Below are 20617 nucleotides of genomic sequence, written 5' to 3'. Positions count from 1 at the left end.
TCCACCGTGAATCCTCCAGTGGTGCGTTAATTGTCCAGTCTAAAAATCAACTTATTAGATGGAGGAATAGGGGTTAATAGTTGTTAGTAAGATGCCAGGTTTTAGCAGAGGCAGAAAGTTTATATCAGCGGGGTGATGCCAAAGTTCACAGGCAGAGAATCAACTCTCACAAGCGGGGTTGTGATGAGTTACTGATCTTTCACCGGACACTCAAATACATAAATCCAGCAGGCAGCAAGGGTGACACATTTATGACCAGCTCTAATTTCACAGACTCAAAATAGATATGAGCCTGCATAAGAGCCCATGTCTCTTTAAACAAGCATGGGAGACAACGGTACATTAACCAGCCACCGTTGAGATATTTTTAACTCCTTTCTCATGACAAGGCATAACTCAGCACGGCAGCCAAACTCACTGAGACACTGAAAGTCCGCCCCTCTCCTTCCACATTCAAATCATCTCACCACCACCGTCTGTGCAGGGGGATCGCAGGTCCGACACAGATCCAGGTAGGTTGTTCATTCCGCCGAAATTCTACTTATTTAAGCCCAAATCAGCGGGTGTACGGCAAGAGCTCCAGAGCAGAGGCAGCCCCCCTATCCCTGAGAGGCTTCACTACCGGCAGTCTCTCGGCGTCCTCAGCGCATCATCCGGAAGACTCGCAAAGCTCACGAGGTGCTGCGCTCCAGGGAACAAGGGAGGGGTGGAGCCTAGCATCAGACGTCCGACATTCTCACGCACATCCCGCACCATGTATTGTCTTCAGCATAACTTAAAAGCAAATTTGGCAGCATGGGACATCCCAAAAAGACAAGGCAACAAATAAGACATTTGAGACCCCTCACATGACTACACACCCAGTAGTTAGATGGGTTTATATCTGTTACCATAGCATGATGCTACAGTTATCCATCCATATGGTATTGGAGACCACTGGTAGGAACGACACAAGCAGTAAGCTTCTCATCTTCACCCAACGGAAGGCAATTTAATATAAGTCCTAGTCTCTGGTTCACAGAAATAGCCAGCTGCACAGCATGCCTGGGAGAGTGATGTGGAGGATGGGAGTAGTGGTACTCACAGTACAGACATTCCCTGGGCCGTGCAATGATGGGAAGGGTGCCCCCTTTAATCCCTTTTGGACATTTCTTGGTATTGGGGGTCTCCTACCTGATGGTTTTAAAGATGCCATTGGTGTTTTTGGTTGTTATGAGGAGCAAGGCAAGGCTTCCTGAAACTTTACATTAGCAGTTGGCAGATGGTTCACACAGGCACTGCACACATCCAATGCAGTACTTAGAGCTGGCATATACAAGTTCCCAAGGTTGTGTATAACATTTAGTAGGCCAAGGAAAAGTTCCCTCTAAATCTCTGTATATATAACCTGCACAATCCTCTCAAAACTGCTCAAGTAAATGTAAGTTTTTTCTCTCCAACTCTTGAGTGATCCACTCACAAATGCGGCACTACCGCAATGAGCAGGACCGTGGTACGGTTACACGGACGCCAAATTATGCAGTGGGTCAGTATAATAGTCTATTGTTTTGTTTGTGATGCCAATTGCAGCATGCGCAGGGTACTGTTACAGGGCCATCCAAGGATGTTATAACTCATGCTCCAGGTTAGGAATGCCAGAGTGGTGTAATGTCTCTGTATGGTAGTAGTAAAGGTGTCAACTGTGTCTACTACCTGGGTACGGCTGGACTCCTAGATCCTGGCTCACTTGCAATAAATTGAGTGTCTGCTTTGTAGCTCTATACTATGGCAGGAATTTGGCTTCTGCACTTTCTATCTTCTGCTGTCTAGGGACTGACTAGCTGATGAGGAATATGGGTTCTCCTAGGGTCTCTGGACTTTACTCACAGTTATCTTCACAGGGTATGCTTCTTCCTGGAACTGGAGTTGTCTGCTTGCTTCTTCCAGCTGAGGCTGAAGGGCTCAGACTGGGGATGATGATCAATGTCTCAGCTGAGACAAGATCCTGGCTTGATTCCCTATATCTGGGAGCTCCTACACGCACAGCCTTCCGCACGCAGGGGTGGCTGGCACACTGAATTAACTTCCTTCCCTCCCCATGAGGCAGGATGTGGGCGCAACCCACTCTGCTCACAGAGGGGGAGCAAAACTGGAATGAACTATTCCAGCCAAGGAACACTAAACTGAATATAGCTCCTTGCCAGAACATTGCTGCCATCTGCTGGTAAACATAAAGAATGACAACAATATACATTTAACAAGGTTTAGAATGCGCAGTTGTGAGGATATTATGTGAAATTACATGAGATGGCAATGTTAATGTTTCTTGCTCATTGATAGCCATGCCTCAAATGCCTAATTAGCTTCACCCTTGGACTTTTTATTTAGCCAGTCCTTGTCCAGAGGTGTAGCTAGGCTTTTCTGCACCCGGGGCAAGGATTCAGCATCCCGCTTACCATTCCCCCCCTACACAATTGCCACTCAAATTTGCAGCATCAGTTGCAGCATTTATTTATGAAAAAATCCCAAATTTATAAAAAAAGGAATTGAAAAATTCACAATTGGCAAAATTTCTATTTCTCTGCTTCTAAAACAGAAAGTCATACCTAATAAAATATTTTATTACTTAACATTTCCCATATGTCTACTTTATGTTGGCATCATTTTGGAAATGTCATTTTATTTTTTTAGGATGTTAGAAGGCTTAGAAGTTTAGAAGCAATTCTTAAAATGTTTAAGAAAATTTCCAAATCCCACTTTTTAAGGACCAGTTCAGGTCTGAAGTCACTTTGTGAGGCTAAGGCTACTTTCACACTAGCGTTCGGAGCGGGTCCGTCTGATGTATCATCAGACGGATCCGCTCCTATAATGCAGACGTTTGCATCCGTTCAGAACGGATCTGTCTGCATTATAACTTAGAAAAATTTCTAAGTGTGAAAGTAGCCTGAGCGGATCCGTTCAGACTTTACATTGAAAGTCAATGGGGACGGATCCGCTTGAAGATTGAGCCATATGGTGTCATCTTCAAGCGGATCCGTCCCCACTGACTTCCATTATAAGTCTGGACGGATCCGCTCGCCTCCGCACGGCCAGGCGACGCCTGAACGCTGCTTGAGCAGAGCGGAGGCTTAGCGCTGGCAGACGGATGCATTCTCAGTGGATCCGCCTCCACTGAGAATGCATTAGGGCCAGACGGATGCGTTCAGGGCCGCTTGTGAGCCCCTTCAAACGGAGCTCACGAGCGGACACCTGAACGCAGGTGTGAAAGTAGCCTTACATAGTGGAAACCGCCCATAAATGACCCCATTGTAGAAACTACACCCCTCAAGTTACTCAAAACTGATTTTTACAAACTTTGTTAACCCTTTAGGTGTTCCACAAGAATTAAAGGAAAATGGAGATGAAATTTCTAAATTTCACTTTTTTGGCAGATTTTCCATTTAATTACATTTTTTTCTTTAACACATTGAGGGTTAACAGCCAAACAAATCTCAACATTTATTACCCAGATTCTGCGGTTTACAGAAACACCCCACATGTGGTTGTAAACTGATGTAAGGGCGCGCGGCAGGGCGCAGAAGTAAAGGAACGCCGTATGGTTTTTGAAAGGCAGATTTGGCTAAACTGGTTTTAGATGTCATCTCCCATTTAAAGCCCCCCTGATGCACCCTTACAGTAGAAACTCCCAAAAAGTGACCCTATTTTGGAAACTAGGGGATAAGGTGCCAGTTTTATTGGTACTATTTTGAGGTACATATGATTTTTAATTGCTCTATATTAAGTTTTTTGTGAGACAAGGTAACTGAAAAATGGCTGTTTTGGCACAGTTTTTTTTTTTTTCTTTACAAGATTCATCTGACAGGGTAGATCATGTGCTATTTTTATAGAGCAGGTTGTTACGAACGCAATGATATCAAAATATGTCTACTTTCTTTGTTTGTTTGTTTCAGTTTTACATAATAAAGCAATTTTGAAAAAGAAATTGTTTTTGTCCATTTTCTAAACGCCATATGTTTTTATTTTTCTGCCGATCGTCTTGTGCAGGGGCTCGTTTTTTGCAGAAAGAGTTGAGGTTTTTATTGGTACCATTTTTAGGTACATAGGATTTTTTGATCATTTATTATTACACTTTATGGGGCAAGGTGACCAAAAAATTGTCTGTTTCAAAACAGTTTTTAGTTATTGATTTTTACAGCGTTTATCTGAGGGGTTAGGTCATGTGACAGTCTTACAGAGCAGATCGTTACGGACGTGGCAATACCTAATATGTATACATTTCTGAAACCTAAAAAATGATGTTTTAGTGTCTCCATAGTCTAAGAGCCATAGCTTTTTTATTTTTTGGGCGATTTTCTTAAATAGGGCATCATTTTTTGCGGGATGAGGTCACGGTTTGATTGGTACTATTTTGGGGATCCCTTTTTGATCGCTTGCTGTTGCACTTTTTATGATGTAAAGTGACAAAAATGGCTTTCTTTTACACGTTTTTTTTATTTTTTTATGGTGTTTATCGGACGGGGTCTATCCTGTGATATCTTTATAGAGATGGTCGTTACGGACGCGGTGATACCTAATATGTGTAGTTTTTTATTTTTCATTTTTTATAGGAAAAGGCTTTTTTTTTTTTTTTTTTCACATTTTTATTTTTTATCAAGCCCCTCTTGGATCTTGAAGATCCAGTGGGGCTGATGGCTGTACTATATTTTGCAATGCTCTTGCATTGCAAAGTATAATACAATCAGATGCCCTGTATGTGGCAACAGCGGACGCCATGGCAACCATCGGGAGCTGCCATCGCAGCGCGGCAGCCCCGATGGTGAAGAGAGGGAGCCCCCTCCCTCTATTAACCCCATGGATGTTGCTGCCGCGGCATCTATGGGGTTACAGCAGAGTGTCAGCATACAGCTGACACTCTCTGCTGATGGCGGCAGCTCAGGAATGGAGCCGCCACCATCAAACACAGCAGGGGGACCGAACGTAGGGGGCAGCGCTGGAAGGGGGGGGTCACGGCCAGCATTGAGGGAGGTGGGGCAGCAGGAGGAATGTATTGGGCGGGGAGGGGCGGACATCAGGGCACTGTGGAGAGAGGTGCAGGCAGACACAAGGAGGGGTTCAGATCGAGGGGGCGCAGGATCCTCTGTGTGCTGTGGATGCTTAGTGCGGTTATGGATAGACGGGGCCGGCAGTGCGGTCATCGCATCCATCTGCAACCGCGCTGCCGGCCCCGTCTATCCATAACTGCAGAAAGCATCCACAGCACACAGAGGATCCTGCGCGGAGACACCCACATAGAAGAACCGAGGATCCTCCAGAAAGGTAACAGCGATCAGAGCCAATTTTAGGTGGGACGCCACCAGGCACTGGTTCGCTGAAAATGACTTTCGTATAGCTGTGTACAGGGAGTGCAGAATTATTAGGCAAGTTGTATTTTTGAGGATTAATTTTATTATTGAACAACAACCATGTTCTCAATGAACCCAAAAAACTCATTAATATCAAAGCTGAATATTTTTGGAAGTAGTTTTTAGTTTGTTTTTAGTTTTAGCTATTTTAGGGGGATATCTGTGTTTGCAGGTGACTATTACTGTGCATAATTATTAGGCAACTTAACAAAAAACAAATACAGTATACACATACATCGGATCTGGAATGCTGCTGATATATCCTTTAAAACCTGTCACAATTTAGATCTTTGTACTAACTTTTTACTTATTTTAATCAACTGAATCCATCTCAGACTATTGACTATATTTGTCTAATATTTAAAGTTGTACATACCATGATTCTGGACTTATATATAGCCCAATACAGGGTGTTTTATCATCACATTTTCACATTATTTTTCTTTATTCATTTATCCATTCATCTATTTTACACCACCCACTCCTCTCCCTGTACATTGGGAGTGACCTATATTGATAACATTTTTATTAGTACCCAAATAAATATAGTTTTTATCATATACAAGCCCTTTCCACCACCTGCCGTCTCCAACTCAAAAATATCTCCCGCATCCGCGCTTTCCTTAACTTTGAATCTGCGAAAATACTTGTACATGCCCTCATTATCTCCCGCCTAGATTATTGCAACATTCTCCTCTGTGGCCTTCCATCTAGCACTCTCGCACCCCTCCAATCTATCCTCAACTCTGCTGCCCGACTAATCCACCTCTCACCCTATTACTCCTCTGCCTCTCCTCTCCGCCAATCCCTTCACTGGCTCCCCATTGCCCAACAAATTCACTTCAAAGTACTTACAAATACATACAAGGCCGTCCATAACCTGTCCCCTCCCTACATCTCTGAGCTAATTTCCTGATACACCCCCACACGCACTCTCCGATCCTCACAAGACCTCCTTCTCTCCTCTCCTCGCCTCTTCCCACAATCGCATCCAAGATTTCTCCCGTGCATCCCCCATACTCTGGAACTCGCTACCCCAACATATCAGACTCTCACCTACAGTGGAATCCTTCAAAAGAAACCTGAAAACCCACCTCTTCAGACAAGCCTACAACCAATGACCCTGCTGCCTCTATACCGCCATGACCAACTTAACCCGCACCTACTGTGTCCTTCTCCCATACCATGTAGATTGTAAGCCCTCACGGGCAGGGCCCTCTCTCCTTCTGTACCAGTTTGTAACTCATTTTGTTTATGATTAGTGCAATTGTCTGTATTATGTATGTGCACCCCTTATCATATGTACAGCGCTATGGAATGAATGGCGCTTAAATAATAAATAATAATAATAATAATAATAATACAGACTATCCCTTGACCCTTGTTGATATCTGCTGGTGACCTCACATAGAGTGCCTGTCTTCCTATGTTCCTATATAGACAATAGATACCTATATGCATATACAGAGACACACATTTTATATACATACACATATATATATATATATATATATATATACACATAAACACACACACACACATATATATTTATACACATACATAGGCATATATAGACACACGCAGATTGGTCGCTTATCTTCCTATTTGGAGGCTGCAGAAGAGGAGCAGTATGGAGGTGGAGGGCAGGATTATGGTCGGGTGATGGCTTCCACGGGTCTTTTTAACGTGACCTCGCCAGAACGGGGACCGCTGGGCAGCATCAACTACTCCTGCACAGCAGTCCTCAGCCGGCATTACTGGAGATATACATACAAATTGATCACTATTATAATGGGGCCCACTGTGTGATCTGACCAGATACTAGTGCAGGCCAGAAAATACAGCCAATTATTATTGTTACCAGCACTGCCTGGCAGAGCAAAATACCAGCTTGGTTGGTGAAATACTGGACTGGTGGTAACCCTAGCTATTGTACCTGCTGCGATTGTGAGCGGGAGCTAAGACCCACCCTGCGCCGTACATGTAAAATAAGTAAATTATGTAAAATAAACCATCGACATAAGTAGGAAAATAAAGCTGGAACATAAAACAACTAATCTAATGAACAAGGAGAGAAGTGCGTGCTACTATTTCACAATGAATATTCTATCTGCCTCCCCCAGTACTGCCCCCCTGCTACCAGCTGTGCCACTACTACTCCTATCCCATCACCTGAGTCACTATCACTCCCATCTCTCTGCTGTCAGCTGTGTCACTACTACTCCCATCCCATTTCTATCACCCCTGCCAGTACTAATCCTTTCCCATCACTACTCTCATCATTCTGCTGTAAACTGTGCCACTAATACTCCCATCCTATCACTGTCACCTGTGTCAGTGCTACTCCCATTACTCTACTGTCACCTGCCACTACTACCAACCCATCATTGTCACCTGTCACTACCACTTCCATCCCTCTGTTGTAATCTGTGGCACTACTACTCCCATCCTCTCACTGTCATATGTGTCACTACTACTTCCAATCCTGTCACCTGTGTCACTACTACTCCCATCCCTCTACTGTCACCTGTCACTGCTATTCCCATCCCTTCACTGTCACCTGTGCCACTACTGCTCCCAACTCATCACTGTCACTACTACTCCCATCCTGTCACTGTCACCTGTGTCACTACTAACCTCATCCTATCATCTGTACCACTACAACTCCTATCCATCAAAAGTGTCACTACTACTCTAAACCCATCACTGTCATTACTACTTCCATCCCTCTGTTGTCACCGGTGCCAGCATTACTCCCTTCCTGTCACCTGTGTCACTACTACTCCCATCACTGTCCCCTCAGTCACTACTCGACCCATTCCTCTGCAGTGGCCTATTCCAGTACTACTCCCATCTCTCTGCTGTCACATCACTACTACTTTTATCCAGTCACTACTACTCCCATTCTTGTCACCTGTACCACTACTTCTCCCATCCCTTTGGTGTCAGATGTGTCACTACTCCCATCCTCCTGCTGTCACCAGTGTCACTACTCCTCCCATCTCTCTGCTGTCACCAGTGTCACTACTACCATCCCTCTGCTGTCACCTGTGTCACTACTAATCCCATCCCTCTGTTGTTACCTGTGTCACTACAACTACCCTCTCTGCTGTCACCTTTGTCACTACTCCCATCTCTCTAATGTCAACTGTCACTACTACTCCCATCCCTCCGCAGTCACTACTACTCCCCTCCCTCTGCTGTCAACTGTGTCACTACTCCTCCCATCCCTCTGCTGTCACTGGTACCACTACTGCTCCTATCCCTCTGCTGTCACCTGAATCACTACTACTCCCACCCCCTGCTGTCAACTGTACCACTACTACACCCATCCTGCTACTGTCACCTGTATCACTACTACTCCCATACCCCTGATGTCACCTGTACTACTGCTACTCTCATCCCCGTGCTGTAACTACTCCTCCGATTCATCTTCTGTCCCCTGTGTCACTACTCCTCCCATCCCTCTGCTGTCACCTGTACCATTACTCCTCCCATCCCTCTGATTTCACCTGTATCACTCCTTCTCCCATCCCTATTCTGTCAACTCTACCACTACTACTCCCATTCCTCTGCTGTCACCTGTGTCCCTGTGTCACTATTACTCCCATCCCTCTTCTGTCATCTGTATCACTACTACTCCCATCCCCTGATGTCACCTGTACAACTACTACTCCCATCCCTGTGCTGTAACTACTTTTCACATTCCTCTGCTGTCACCTTTGTCACTACTACTCCCATCCCTCTGCTGTCATCTGTATCACTACTACTGTCATCCCCCTATTATCACATGTACCTCTACTCCTCTCATTCCTCTGCTGTCAACTATACCACTACTCCTCCCATCCCTCTGCTGTCACATGTACCACTACTACTCCCATCCCTCTTCTGTCACCTGTACCACTAATACTCTCATCCCTGTGCTGTAACTACTCCTCCCATGTCTCTATTGAAACCTTTCTCACTACTCCTCCAATCCCTCTGCTGTCACCTGTACCACTACTACTCCCATCCCTTTGCTATCACCTATATCACTACTACTCCCATTCCCCTGCTGTCACTTGTACCACTACTCCACTCATCCCTCTTCTGTCACCTGTACTACTACTACTACTTCCATCCTGCTACTGTCAACCTGTATCAATACTTTTCCCACCCCCCTGCTGTCTCTTCTCCTCCCATTCCTCTGCTGTCACCTGTACCACTACTACTCCCATCCCTCTGCTGTCATCTGTATCACTACTACTCCCATCCCCCTGTTGTCACCAGTACCACTACTCCTCCCATCCCTCTTCTGTCACCTGTACCACTACTACTCTCATCCTGCTACTTTCACCTGTATCACTGTTACTCCCATCCCCCTGCTGTCACTACTCCTCCCATCCCCCTGCTGTCACCTGTATCACTACTACTCCCATCCCTCTTCTGTCACCTGTTCCACTACTACTCCCATCCTTCTACTGTCACCTGTATCGCTACTACTTCCATCCCCCTGTTGTCACCTGTACCACTATTCCTCCCATCCCTCTTCTGTCACCTGTACCACTACTACTCTCATCCTGCTATTTTCACCTGTATCACTGTTACTCCTATCCCCCTGATGTCACTACTCCTCCCATCCCCCTGCTGTCACTACTCCTCCCATCCCCCTGCTGTCACCTGTATCACTACTACTCCCATCCCTCTTCTGTCACCTGTACCACTACTACTCCCATCCTGCTACTGCCACCTGTATCACTGTTACTCCCATCCCCCTGATGTCACTACTCCTCCCATCCCTCTGCTGTCACTACTCCTCCCATCCCACTGCTGTCACCTGTACCACTACTCCTCCCATCTCCCTGATGTCACTAATACTGCCATCCCCCTGCTGTCACCTGTAACACTACTCCTCCCATCCCCCTGCTGTCACCTTTATCATTACTACTCCCATCCCTCTTCTGTCACCTGTATCACTGTTACCCCCATCCCCCTGCTGTCACCTGTACCACTACTCCTCCCATCCCTTTTCTGTCACCTGTACCACTACTCCTCCCACCCCCTGCTGTCACTACTCCACCCATCCCATGCTGTCACCTGTACCACTACTACTCCCATCCCCCTGCTGTCACCTGTACAACTACTCCTCCCATCCCTCTTCTGTCACCTGTACCACTACTACTCCCATCCTGCTACTGTCACCTGTATCACTACTACTCCCATCCCCCTTATGCCACCTGTATCACTACTCCTCCCATCCCCCTGCTGTTACCTGTACCACTACTCCTCCCATCCCCCTGCTGTCACCTGTACCACTACTACTCCCATCCTGCTACTGTCACCTGTACCACTACTCCTCCCAACCCCCTGATGTCACCTGTACCACTACTCCTCCCATCCCCCTGCTGTCACTACTCCTCCCATCCCCCTGCTGTCACTACTCCTCCCATCCCCCTGCTGTCACCTGTACCATTACTCCTCCCATCCTCCTGCTGTCACTACTCCTCCCATCCCCCTGCTGTCACCTGTACCACTACATTACATACTATGTAACCTGTTGGAGCAGCAGAGGAACAGCAGGCCTGGCAGGCAGTGTGGAGAAGAAGGGGCCATTACTCCCTGTCCCAGCAGCTCCAGGGGGCAGAGAACAGTCAGACACCGGGTCCCTCTGCCCTCCTTCCCTGTCAGTGCAGACTGCAGAGCTCTGGCTGTATTCACAAGCAGCCGCCTGCTCCAGAAAAACTCCGTGCTGGTGGGCGGGGCCTGCCCTGTGACTAATACACAGGGGGTGTGCCCAACATCTAGTCCAGGATCCCTGTCATTGGCTGGCGGCACGTGTCATAGGAGGCTGCAGCCAATAGAAAACAAGAGGCAGTACTGGCAAATGGTGTGCCTGTCCTGCGGATCTCAGAGGAGGGGACAGCATGGAGGAGCAGTACTCTGCCTCCCCCTCACTGACAGCGCCCGAGTCACAGCTGGAAGTAGTGCTGGTTCTGTGGCCAGATTAAGGACAAGACCAGCACTTCTCTCCCATCCCCCTCACTGGAAGAAAACCACCGTTATTTTACATTACAACTGTCATCACCACAGCTCATATGCACTACAGATCCCAGCATGCCCTCCTACATTAGGTTCACTGTTTCTGAAAATCTACACTATGCTCCATAACAATCCATACAGATTACTATTTTCTAGCCTACACAGCTAGGATGGCTTTGGTTGCCATGGGCAACACCACCGTTTCCATGCATTAGCTCCCGTTGCCGAGCATGACATCACAGACACGTTGCCCTGGAGACCTCCAACTGTCAGAACGGTCAGAGTGAGTTGAGGTTCGTGGAGAGAGGAACTGTTGAGACTTGTGCAGAGCGAGCGATTTGCTTATTTCCCTTTATTTATATTTTTTTCCGTTTTTTTTTTTGTTTGTCTGCCCCCCCCCCCCCACCCCTCACACTTTTTCTAGGTGTGTTGTGGGAGAGGCAGCCAAATGGCTGCTACGGGGGCTGGAGGAAAACTCCAGCCCCGGAGACATCTCCATCCTGCCCGGAGGCCCCCGTACAGCCGGAAGCCAAGAAGACCTGGCTATAACCATCTTACAGCTGGATTAGAAGGTATCGTGCCAGATTTTAAAACACTGTTTGATATACCTAGACAGGAGGAACCTGGCCGATACCTTCGACTGCAGGGAGGACCCCCACTACCTCCGGCACCACCACCTGCCGATAACACCTGTGCGGCAGAAGTAGAGAGAGAGGAACATCGGGTACCACAGCCCACCATAACACCAGGTGAGGAGCAGACCTATCCCTCATTGCCCAGTAGACCATCTGCCGGGAAAACACCATCCCCGAGAGGAGCAGCAGAAACATCTAGAGTCCGCAGTTTGCCTGACGCCTTACCACCGCGTATTAAGGTCACTGCGAGACCGCTGAATAACTTCCCACGATGGCTCCCTGTCAGTTATGCGTCTCGGAAGAACATGATAGCCATGCTGACCAGACCATTGGTGGACGTGCGGGACTCCTATGTGACGCATGAGGGAGAATATCTCAGGTACACCTTTACCCGTGATGTCATCTTCCACTACCGGGAATACCATGGGAAAATCTCCTTCTGCCGCAAAAAAAGGTAGTGGTGGAGTCCCCTGCAGAGCGTGAGTACCATCTTAGCGCACAGCTGCTTTTCGGATTGACTTTTCGGTTTTGACCTTGGCTTGACGAAAGGACTGTGTTTTTACTGCCGCCTGCCCTGACCCCGGACTGTTTTTGGACTGTGATTGTTTGCTGCCTGCCCCGACCTCGGCCTGTTTTTGGACAACGATTGTTTGCTGCCTGCCCTGACCTCGGCCTGTTTTTTTAGACTATGATTGTTTGCTGCCTGCCCTGACCGCGGCCTGTTTTTGGACTGCAATTGCTTGCTGCCTGCCCTGACCTGGAATGTTTTTGACTACTCTCCTGCCTGCCGATTTGGTACCTTACTGTAAATGACTGCAGGACAGTCTGCCTCTCTCCCGGCCTCACCTCTGGGTAGATCCCTTTCAGTGCCTCATATACTGGGATTTCTGCACACCTTAACCATAATGGACTGAACTATGGTGGGATCTCCCTGGACTGGAATTGGATGGTCTGCATACTACATGCATATTTACTCGGGTTTACTCAGAATATATTTGCTTCCTGACCATAGTTCACATGGGTAATGGCAGCACCATTTTTGATGGCAGGCAGAGACTTAGGCCAGTAACGCAGCTTGGACTTGTAATTTCCCCCACGTGACAGATTCCCAGTGGGCTGGTCAGTCAAGGGGCCGCCTACCATGGTAAAGGTGACAAAACCATTGCAGTTTCTGTGGCGTCAATACCTGAAGGACCTGACAATCTCCCTTTCACCTCCATCATCTCTGCTAGTTTAGGAAGGGGGGAAATGGGAAGAGTCCTGCTGACAGTGGGGAGGGGTACTTTGGAGAAGAATGTTGCTGTTAGTGGGGGAGACGTAAGATGTAGGAAATGCCTCTGTCAGCGGGAAAGGGGTGGGAAGGAGGAAAGTGTTGCTGTCAGCGGTGGAGAAGTGAGAAGAAGGACAGTGCTGCTGTCAGTGTGGGAGGGGTGTGAGGGGCACAGTTCTGATGTCAGTGAGAAGGGGGTAAATTCTGATGTCAGTAGGGGAGGAGTGGTAAGGTAAAAAGTCAGATGACAGTGGGAACAGGGAAATGGTCAATGGGGGAGGGGTGGGAAGGGGAAATGTTTCAGCCAATAGGGGAGGGTTGGAAAGGGGGAAATGCTTCGGCCAATGGGGGAGGGGTGGGAATGGGGAGATGCTTCAGCCAATGAGGGAGGGTTGGGAAGGGGGAAATGCTTCGGCCAATGAGGGAGGGGTGGGAAGGGGAAATGTTTCGGCCAATAGGGGAGGGTTGGAAAGGGGGAAATGCTTCAGCCAATGGGGGAGGGGTGGGAAGGGGGAAATGCTTCAGCCAATGGGGGAGGGTTGGAAAGGGGGAAATGCTTCGGCCAATGGGGGAGGGGTGGGAATGGGGAGATGCTTCAGCCAATGAGGGAGGGTTGGGAAGGGGGAAATGCTTCGGCCAATGAGGGAGGGGTGGGAAGGGGAAATGTTTCGGCCAATAGGGGAGGGTTGGAAAGGGGGAAATGCTTCAGCCAATGGGGGAGGGGTGGGAAGGGGGAAATGCTTCAGCCAATGGGGAAGGGGTGGGAAGGGGGAAATGCTTCAGCCAATGGGGAAGGGGTGGGAAGGGGGAAATGCTTCAGCCAATGGGGAAGGGGTGGGAAGGGGGAAATGCTTCAGCCAATGGGGAAGGGGTGGGAAGGGGGAAATGCTTCAGCCAATGTGGGAGGGGTGAGAAATGCTTCGGCCAGTGCTGGAGGGGTGGAAAAGGGGGTAGCGCTGCAGCTATCGATTTGTTTCATAATAAAATATTCTCATCAGTCCACCATGCCATCAGTCTCCCCATGCAATAAGTTCCCAGTGCCATCAGCCACCCCATGTTATCAGTCCCTCCATGCCATCAGCCCCACCGTGCCATCCGTCCCCTGTGCCATCAGCCCCTCCATAACATCCATCCCCATTGGCATCAGCCTCCCCATGCCATCTGTCCCCAGTGCTATCAATTCCCCCCATGCCATCTGTCCCCAGTGCCATCAGTTCCCACCAGTGCCATCAGTTTCCCTAGTTCCATCAATTCCCTCCATGCCATTAGTTTTCCCCATTTCCATCAGTTCCCCCATCTCATCATTCCCCCAATAGGGGAGGGGGAAAAAGCTTCGGGAGGGTAGGGTCTGGAGGGAGTACAATGTTGCTGCACTGTGGTGATTGGCACTTCTGGGGAGATATTCTGTACTGTAATGTGGTGTTTGTCCGGCACCGATGGGCAAGAATGTTGTGTTGCACTGTGGTATCTGTGTGCCAGGGCTGCATTTCAAGCCCATTCGGGCCCTAGATGTAATATGTGTACAGTGCCAACATCAGGACATCCACATGACCACCTCAATTGGACCAGCTCTTGAGCCAGCACTGCCCACCTCCTCCCCGGTCACAGTAGTGAGACAGCTCTTCAGAAATGGCCAGTACGAGAACCTGATGGCCAGCCTCAGCAGGGGTTTTATCTGTACCTTGTTACTACACCCGCAGGACCTGGTCAAGATCTGCTTTACAGGTACAACCACAGTGCTTATATGATCCATTACTGCCTCTATGTAATGTTTATGTACATGTATGCTGGGCAAGCTGGGGGTTGTAGTACCCCTAACAATTTAATGATACCATATGTAGCTTTCAAATATGCTTTGTAGTGAGGTTCCTCACCATTTTCAAGATCTCTGCTCCTGTTAGTAAATTAAGGCAGAGACTTAGGGGCTTACCCCAAATCTGTGAGGTGAGGCTTTACTTCTTGTAAGTGAACATTACATGAAAACACTGATATCTTTATAGTCTCATCTGATTGGAGAAAGGCAGGGGCTTCTGTCACCCAATTCCCACCCCAAGACAGGACTGGACTGAAGATGTGGTGACCTGTCATTAGATGTAAATCTGCTCTGCTGTTTAATTTGGCGGCCATTGCTGTTCCTACAGTAGATGATACTCATCTTTCCAAGGCTTCTAAAGGTAAACTCATTTAGTTATTCAGCAGTACCAGATGGGGTGGGTTGCATCAGTGCATGGAAACCTGGGGTGACAACCTTGCTGGGTGCTATACAAGTGGTCACATTGATTGTCAGCCTGCTTTCCCTCCATTGTACTGTAGTCATACATTTTGCAGTGCTATTTCTATAAGAATCCTAGTAAAATGATGGAATAGAGCTTAAAGGGGTATTTCCATCATATACATTTATGGTGTGGGATCCCACCTCTGGCATGGACGTGCCCCATGTTTACTGGATCATGGAGGTAGTACTCTCCATAACCTGGAATGGCCGCCTTTCCATTGCCAGCTGCCTCTCCATTGTAGGCTGTGGTGAGTGTAGCCTCTGTGATCCATAATGAGGGCTCAGGGCTTGAGTCCTGCAGGAACGTGTAGGAATGGCTTTCCTGCACTTTTTTCATAGCAGGAGCGAGGTTCCCTTTCAGGGCCGCCCGTCTTTAACGCCGGGCAAAAGTACCAGGAAGCGGTGAAGGCTCTGTAGGTAACGCTTGAAGTTAAAATATACCATCAGATCGGAGTTTTCGGATCAGATAATCTACAACCGAGGCGTTCCCATGGTAATGGGGACGCTGCATCATTGGTGGGCAGTGCGCCCTCCCCCCTCCCCAGTATTAAAATCATTCGTGGGCAGTGCGCCCTTCCCTGCCCTTCCTAGTATTAAAATCATTGGTGGGCAGTGCGCCCTCCCCCACCCTTCCCAGTATTAAAATCATTGGTGGGCAGTGCACCCCCCATCCCCAGTCATTGGTGGCAGCGGCAGTTCCAATAGGAGTCCCAACTCCGATCGGTTACCATGGCAGCCAGGACGCTACTGAAGTCCTGTCTGCCATGGCCAGTTACTCTGCAGCATTATACTTACATGCTCTGTGGCCGCCCGGTTGCTCCTAAAAGCAATAAGCAATGTGCCGCACAGACCTGTGAGTTACAAGAAGAAGGAGCGCCAGGTGGCCACAGCGCATGTAAGTATGCTGCTGACTAACTGACCATGCTGGGACTCCGATCAGAACTGCCGCTTCCACCAAAGATGAAGGGGTGGGGGAGGGCGCACTGCCCACCAATGATTTTAATACCGGGGAGGAGGGTGCAGTGCCCACCAATAATTTTAATACCGGGGAGGGTGCACTGCCCACCAATGATTTTAATATTTTAATACCGGGGGGGAGGGCGCACTGCCCACCAATGATTTTAATACCAGGGAGGGTGCAGTGCCCACCAATGATTTTAATAACGGGGAGGGTGCACTGCCCACCAATGCACTGACTGGGGGCTGATGGAGAGGCACTGGGGGCTGCTGGTGAGAGGCATTGGGAGCTGATGGAGAGGCACTGCGGGCTGATGGAGAGGCTACTGGGGGCTGCTATGAGGCTACTGGGGACTGCTATGAGGCATGGGGCTCTTATCTGAGGTCTGATTGGGGGTCATTCATATTAGGGTATGAGCTGAGGTGTGATCTGAGTTCTTATTGGGGTCTTATTAACATTGGAGATCTTATTGGGGCTGTTAGCTGAGGTCTGATTAGCATTGGGGGTCTGATTGGTGGTCTGACCTGAGGTGTAATTAATTTTTTTTTCCAGAGCAGCTTGGCCTGCCAGCACCCCTGAGGCCAAGCCTGCCAGCACCCCTGAGGCCAAGCCTGCCAGCACCCCTGAGGCCAAGCCTGCCAGCACCCCTGAGGCCAAGCCTGCCAGCACCCCTGAGGCCAAGCCTGTCAGCACCCCTGAGGCCAAGCCAGCCAGCACCCCTAAGGCTAAGACAGCCAGCACCCCTGAGGCCAAGCCTATCGGCACCCCTGAGGCCAAGCCTGTCGGCACCCCTGAGGCCGAAACTGTCAGCACCCCTGAGGCCAAGCCTGTCAGCACCCCTGAGGCCAAGCCAGCTGGCACCCCTAATGCTAAGCCAGCCAGCACCCCTGAGGCCAAACCAGCCAGCACCCCTGAGGCCAAGCCTGCCAGCACCCCTGAGGCCAAGCCTGCCAGCACCCCTGAGGCCAAGCCTGCCAGCACCCCTGAGGCCAAGCCTGCCAGCACCCCTGAGGCCAAGCCTGTCAGCACCCCTGAGGCCAAGCCTGTCAGCACCCCTGAGGCTAATCCAGCCAGCACCCCTGAGGCCAAACCAGCCGGCACCCCTAAGGCTAAGCCAGCCAGCACCCCTGAGGCCAAACCAGCCAGCACCCCTGAGGCCAAGCTTGCCAGTACCCCTGAGTCTTCAAAACTGTAAGTAAATTATATAGCTTATAATATGAAAGAGATGAATTATGTCTGAACAGACATATAGCGCAAATTCCAGTTTTTGTTTACGTTTTATGTTGCACTGAATTTTCTGTGAAATATAAATATATATATATTTTATTTTTTTTGGGGGGGAGGATCAGGGTGGCAGTGGATCTTGGGTGATTTCCCACACTTTTTTTTTTCAGAACTTGACCCTTGCGTGGGCTGCTATATTCACTAGAGCGCAGCACCCCCTGCATTGTGTATTCAGACCGAGCGCCATACATACAGGGTGAGTGTGCCTCGTACTGCAGTATTTTATGGGTCAAATCAGTTCCATTGATGTGAGTAGATGAATGGAAGATTAAGGCTGGGTTCACACTTGAGCGTTGCGCAAACGCGCGTTTTACGCGCGTTTTTGACGTGCATTTTTATGCGCGTTTTTGTAATAGTAAACGCGCGTTTGACGCGCGTTTGTGTGATTCACTACAGTGTCCTATGGCCACAAACGCCCCAAAAGTCGCTCATGTACTTTTTGGAGCGTCGGGCGTTTTACAGCGCGATCGTACGCGCTGTAAAACGCCCAAGTGTGAACCATTCCCATAGGGAATCATTGGTTTCTCCTTGTTGAGCGTTTTACAGCGTGTAGGAACGCGCTGTAAAACGCTCAGGTGTGAACCCAGCCATAAGTCTATCATGTGCAACAAATCTGCCACATGTGAATATACCCCAGGAGAACATGATGCAGGTGTAGTCCTGGTCCAACAAGGTACAAGTGTTAACCACTGCACCGCCATACTTACACTGTTCAGAACATAATTGTTGTCTTGGGTTTGTTCCTTGTGAGAGTCATTTCTTGCATCATTTCTTTCATGCAGATGCCTTAACCCTTTTTTACTCGTCTTGTTCTTCAGTACAATGCTAGTGTTGACCCTTCATGATAAAAGGACACGTTCCATGCTCTTACTACAATGTATGGGCAGGAAGAAATTCCTGCACAAGGTAATCAGTGTCTCTATAATGTCCTACAATCATCATAGATGTCAGGCTTTACCATCAGTAACTTTCATGTCTTATATCTGTAGGGTTTGTACCAGGCCTGCTGGGAACATCAGATGGAGCCCTGCAGTTCATGGCCTACAAGAAACTGAAAATGGACTTTACACGCATTTCCATCGACCCAGTGACACAAAACCGGTAATAACCTGCATTTCTTATTCAGATAGACCTCAATATCTATGTGTTAGGTCTGATGTACATAGAAGAGACATGATGGTGAGGGTCAGCCTACACGGTCAGACTGATGTGCCAGAACCAGCAGAGAGGAATGGGTTTATGTGTCTTCTGTCTTATAGGAAAGAAGAGTTCCATGGAGTCTACTAGAGCAATGTCTTCATCATTATCCCAGTGACCTCCGCCTGCGGAATCAGCTTAGTAGCTTCAATTCTACTTTCATTTTCCTGGAAGAGACCACAGTGCAGAAGTTCTGTAATAAAAGGAATAGAAAACCCTAGACAAGCCTGGTTCTGATAATCATTTATTACATGGATGTTGATTTACACTAAAGGTGTTCTCTGAGCTTTTCTGAAAATCCAGCAGATTTCTGACCTGTGTCGGCAAGATGGGTTCCTCAGTACTTACCTCTCTGTCGCACCGCTGACACCACCGTCTCTGTTACCACCTGGAGTTTTCAAGCAGATGTTTTCCTGTCTTCCTGCATACTGCAAATGGGGCACAGTATGTGTGGCACTGATTTATATGGGCACTATTGTATGTGTGACACTGATTTATGGTGGGCAATGTGTGTGGCAGAGTTATATAATCGGGGGGACCCAGTATGGTCAGTATGTGATGAGCTTGGTTCTGGTGCTGTATCTATGTGTTAAACTTCAGTTCACTGTAGTATTGGAAAGAACATTAATTTTTGTATTTTGGAGGTAAAAAAGACAACATTCATAAAGACGGTGCCAGTGTTTTTTGGACCATCTGTTTGCGGTATTTAACACGGGTTACGATGGCACTACGCGTTGGGCCCTTAAAGGAAACCTCTCACCGGGATTTTGGGTATAGAGCTCAGGACATGGGTTGCTAGATGGCCGCTAGCACATCCGCAATACCCAGTCCCCATAGCTCTGTGTGCTTTTATTGTGGTAAAAAACCCGATTTGATACATATGCAAATTAACCTGAGATGAGTCAGAGCTTGAAAATATGACTCTTCTCTGGTCACACAAGTAAGATATGACTCCTGTATGTTAATTTGCATAAAAGGCGGAAAGTACAAAAATGCATAATACTCATTGAATTAGTCTGCAAATGAAATTAAAAGTGCAATTTATATATTTAGGGTAACACAATGAACATTTAGAAACGCTCAGTGAGGGTAGCATAGTATAGGTGACAGGTTCCCTTTAAGGGTTTGATGTGTGGTCCAAATTAATTTGGAATCATGTTGACGGGGACCATATGGATTATTAGTTATTATTATTCTCTTCATCCCACTGAAGCCATTTTTCAATGTTTCCTTTCTTACTTCAGAGACACAAAACTATTTTTTGTCAACGTATGAGAACTTTTTCTTTTTTTTTTTACATACAGAGCTATGCTTTTAATGACAGCATTTAATGTTCCATATAATTGTAGTGAAACTTTTAAGAAATTATTTGTTCTCAAGGTGTTCACTATGCAGTAAAAATGACAACTTTATTGTTTAGCTGGGTACATATAACTTTTTGATAATTTTTTTTACATTTTTGGGGGAGATGAGGTGACCAAAAAATAACAGTTCTGAAATTGGTACATGATAAATAAAGTGATATACCATATAACCTCTTGCCTACTGCCGCATGACTTTGCTATGGCGATAATATGCAGACTTTTTTTTAATGAGGAG

General features: G+C 47.7%; 1 long non-coding RNA gene across 2 annotated transcripts; it reads left to right on the top strand.

Annotated features, from left to right (window-relative positions):
• Positions 1-376: 376 nt before the first annotated feature.
• Positions 377-19817, top strand: LOC122926610. Of its 2 annotated transcripts, XR_006387691.1 has the most exons (6): positions 377-512; positions 15305-15478; positions 17932-18017; positions 18640-18727; positions 18811-18922; positions 19081-19817. It is a non-coding gene; the product is annotated as an uncharacterized LOC122926610 (long non-coding RNA). The 2 variants fall into 2 exon arrangements; XR_006387690.1 differs by lacking the exons at positions 377-512; positions 15305-15478 and adding an exon at positions 17579-17728.
• The last annotated feature ends 800 nt before the right edge of the window (positions 19818-20617 follow it).

Source organism: Bufo gargarizans, chromosome 2 (assembly GCF_014858855.1).
Source record: "Bufo gargarizans isolate SCDJY-AF-19 chromosome 2, ASM1485885v1, whole genome shotgun sequence".
NCBI classification, from domain to species: domain Eukaryota; kingdom Metazoa; phylum Chordata; class Amphibia; order Anura; family Bufonidae; genus Bufo; species Bufo gargarizans.
Note: the sequence above shows the minus strand (reverse complement) of the source record. Positions and strands in the feature narration are given on the sequence as shown.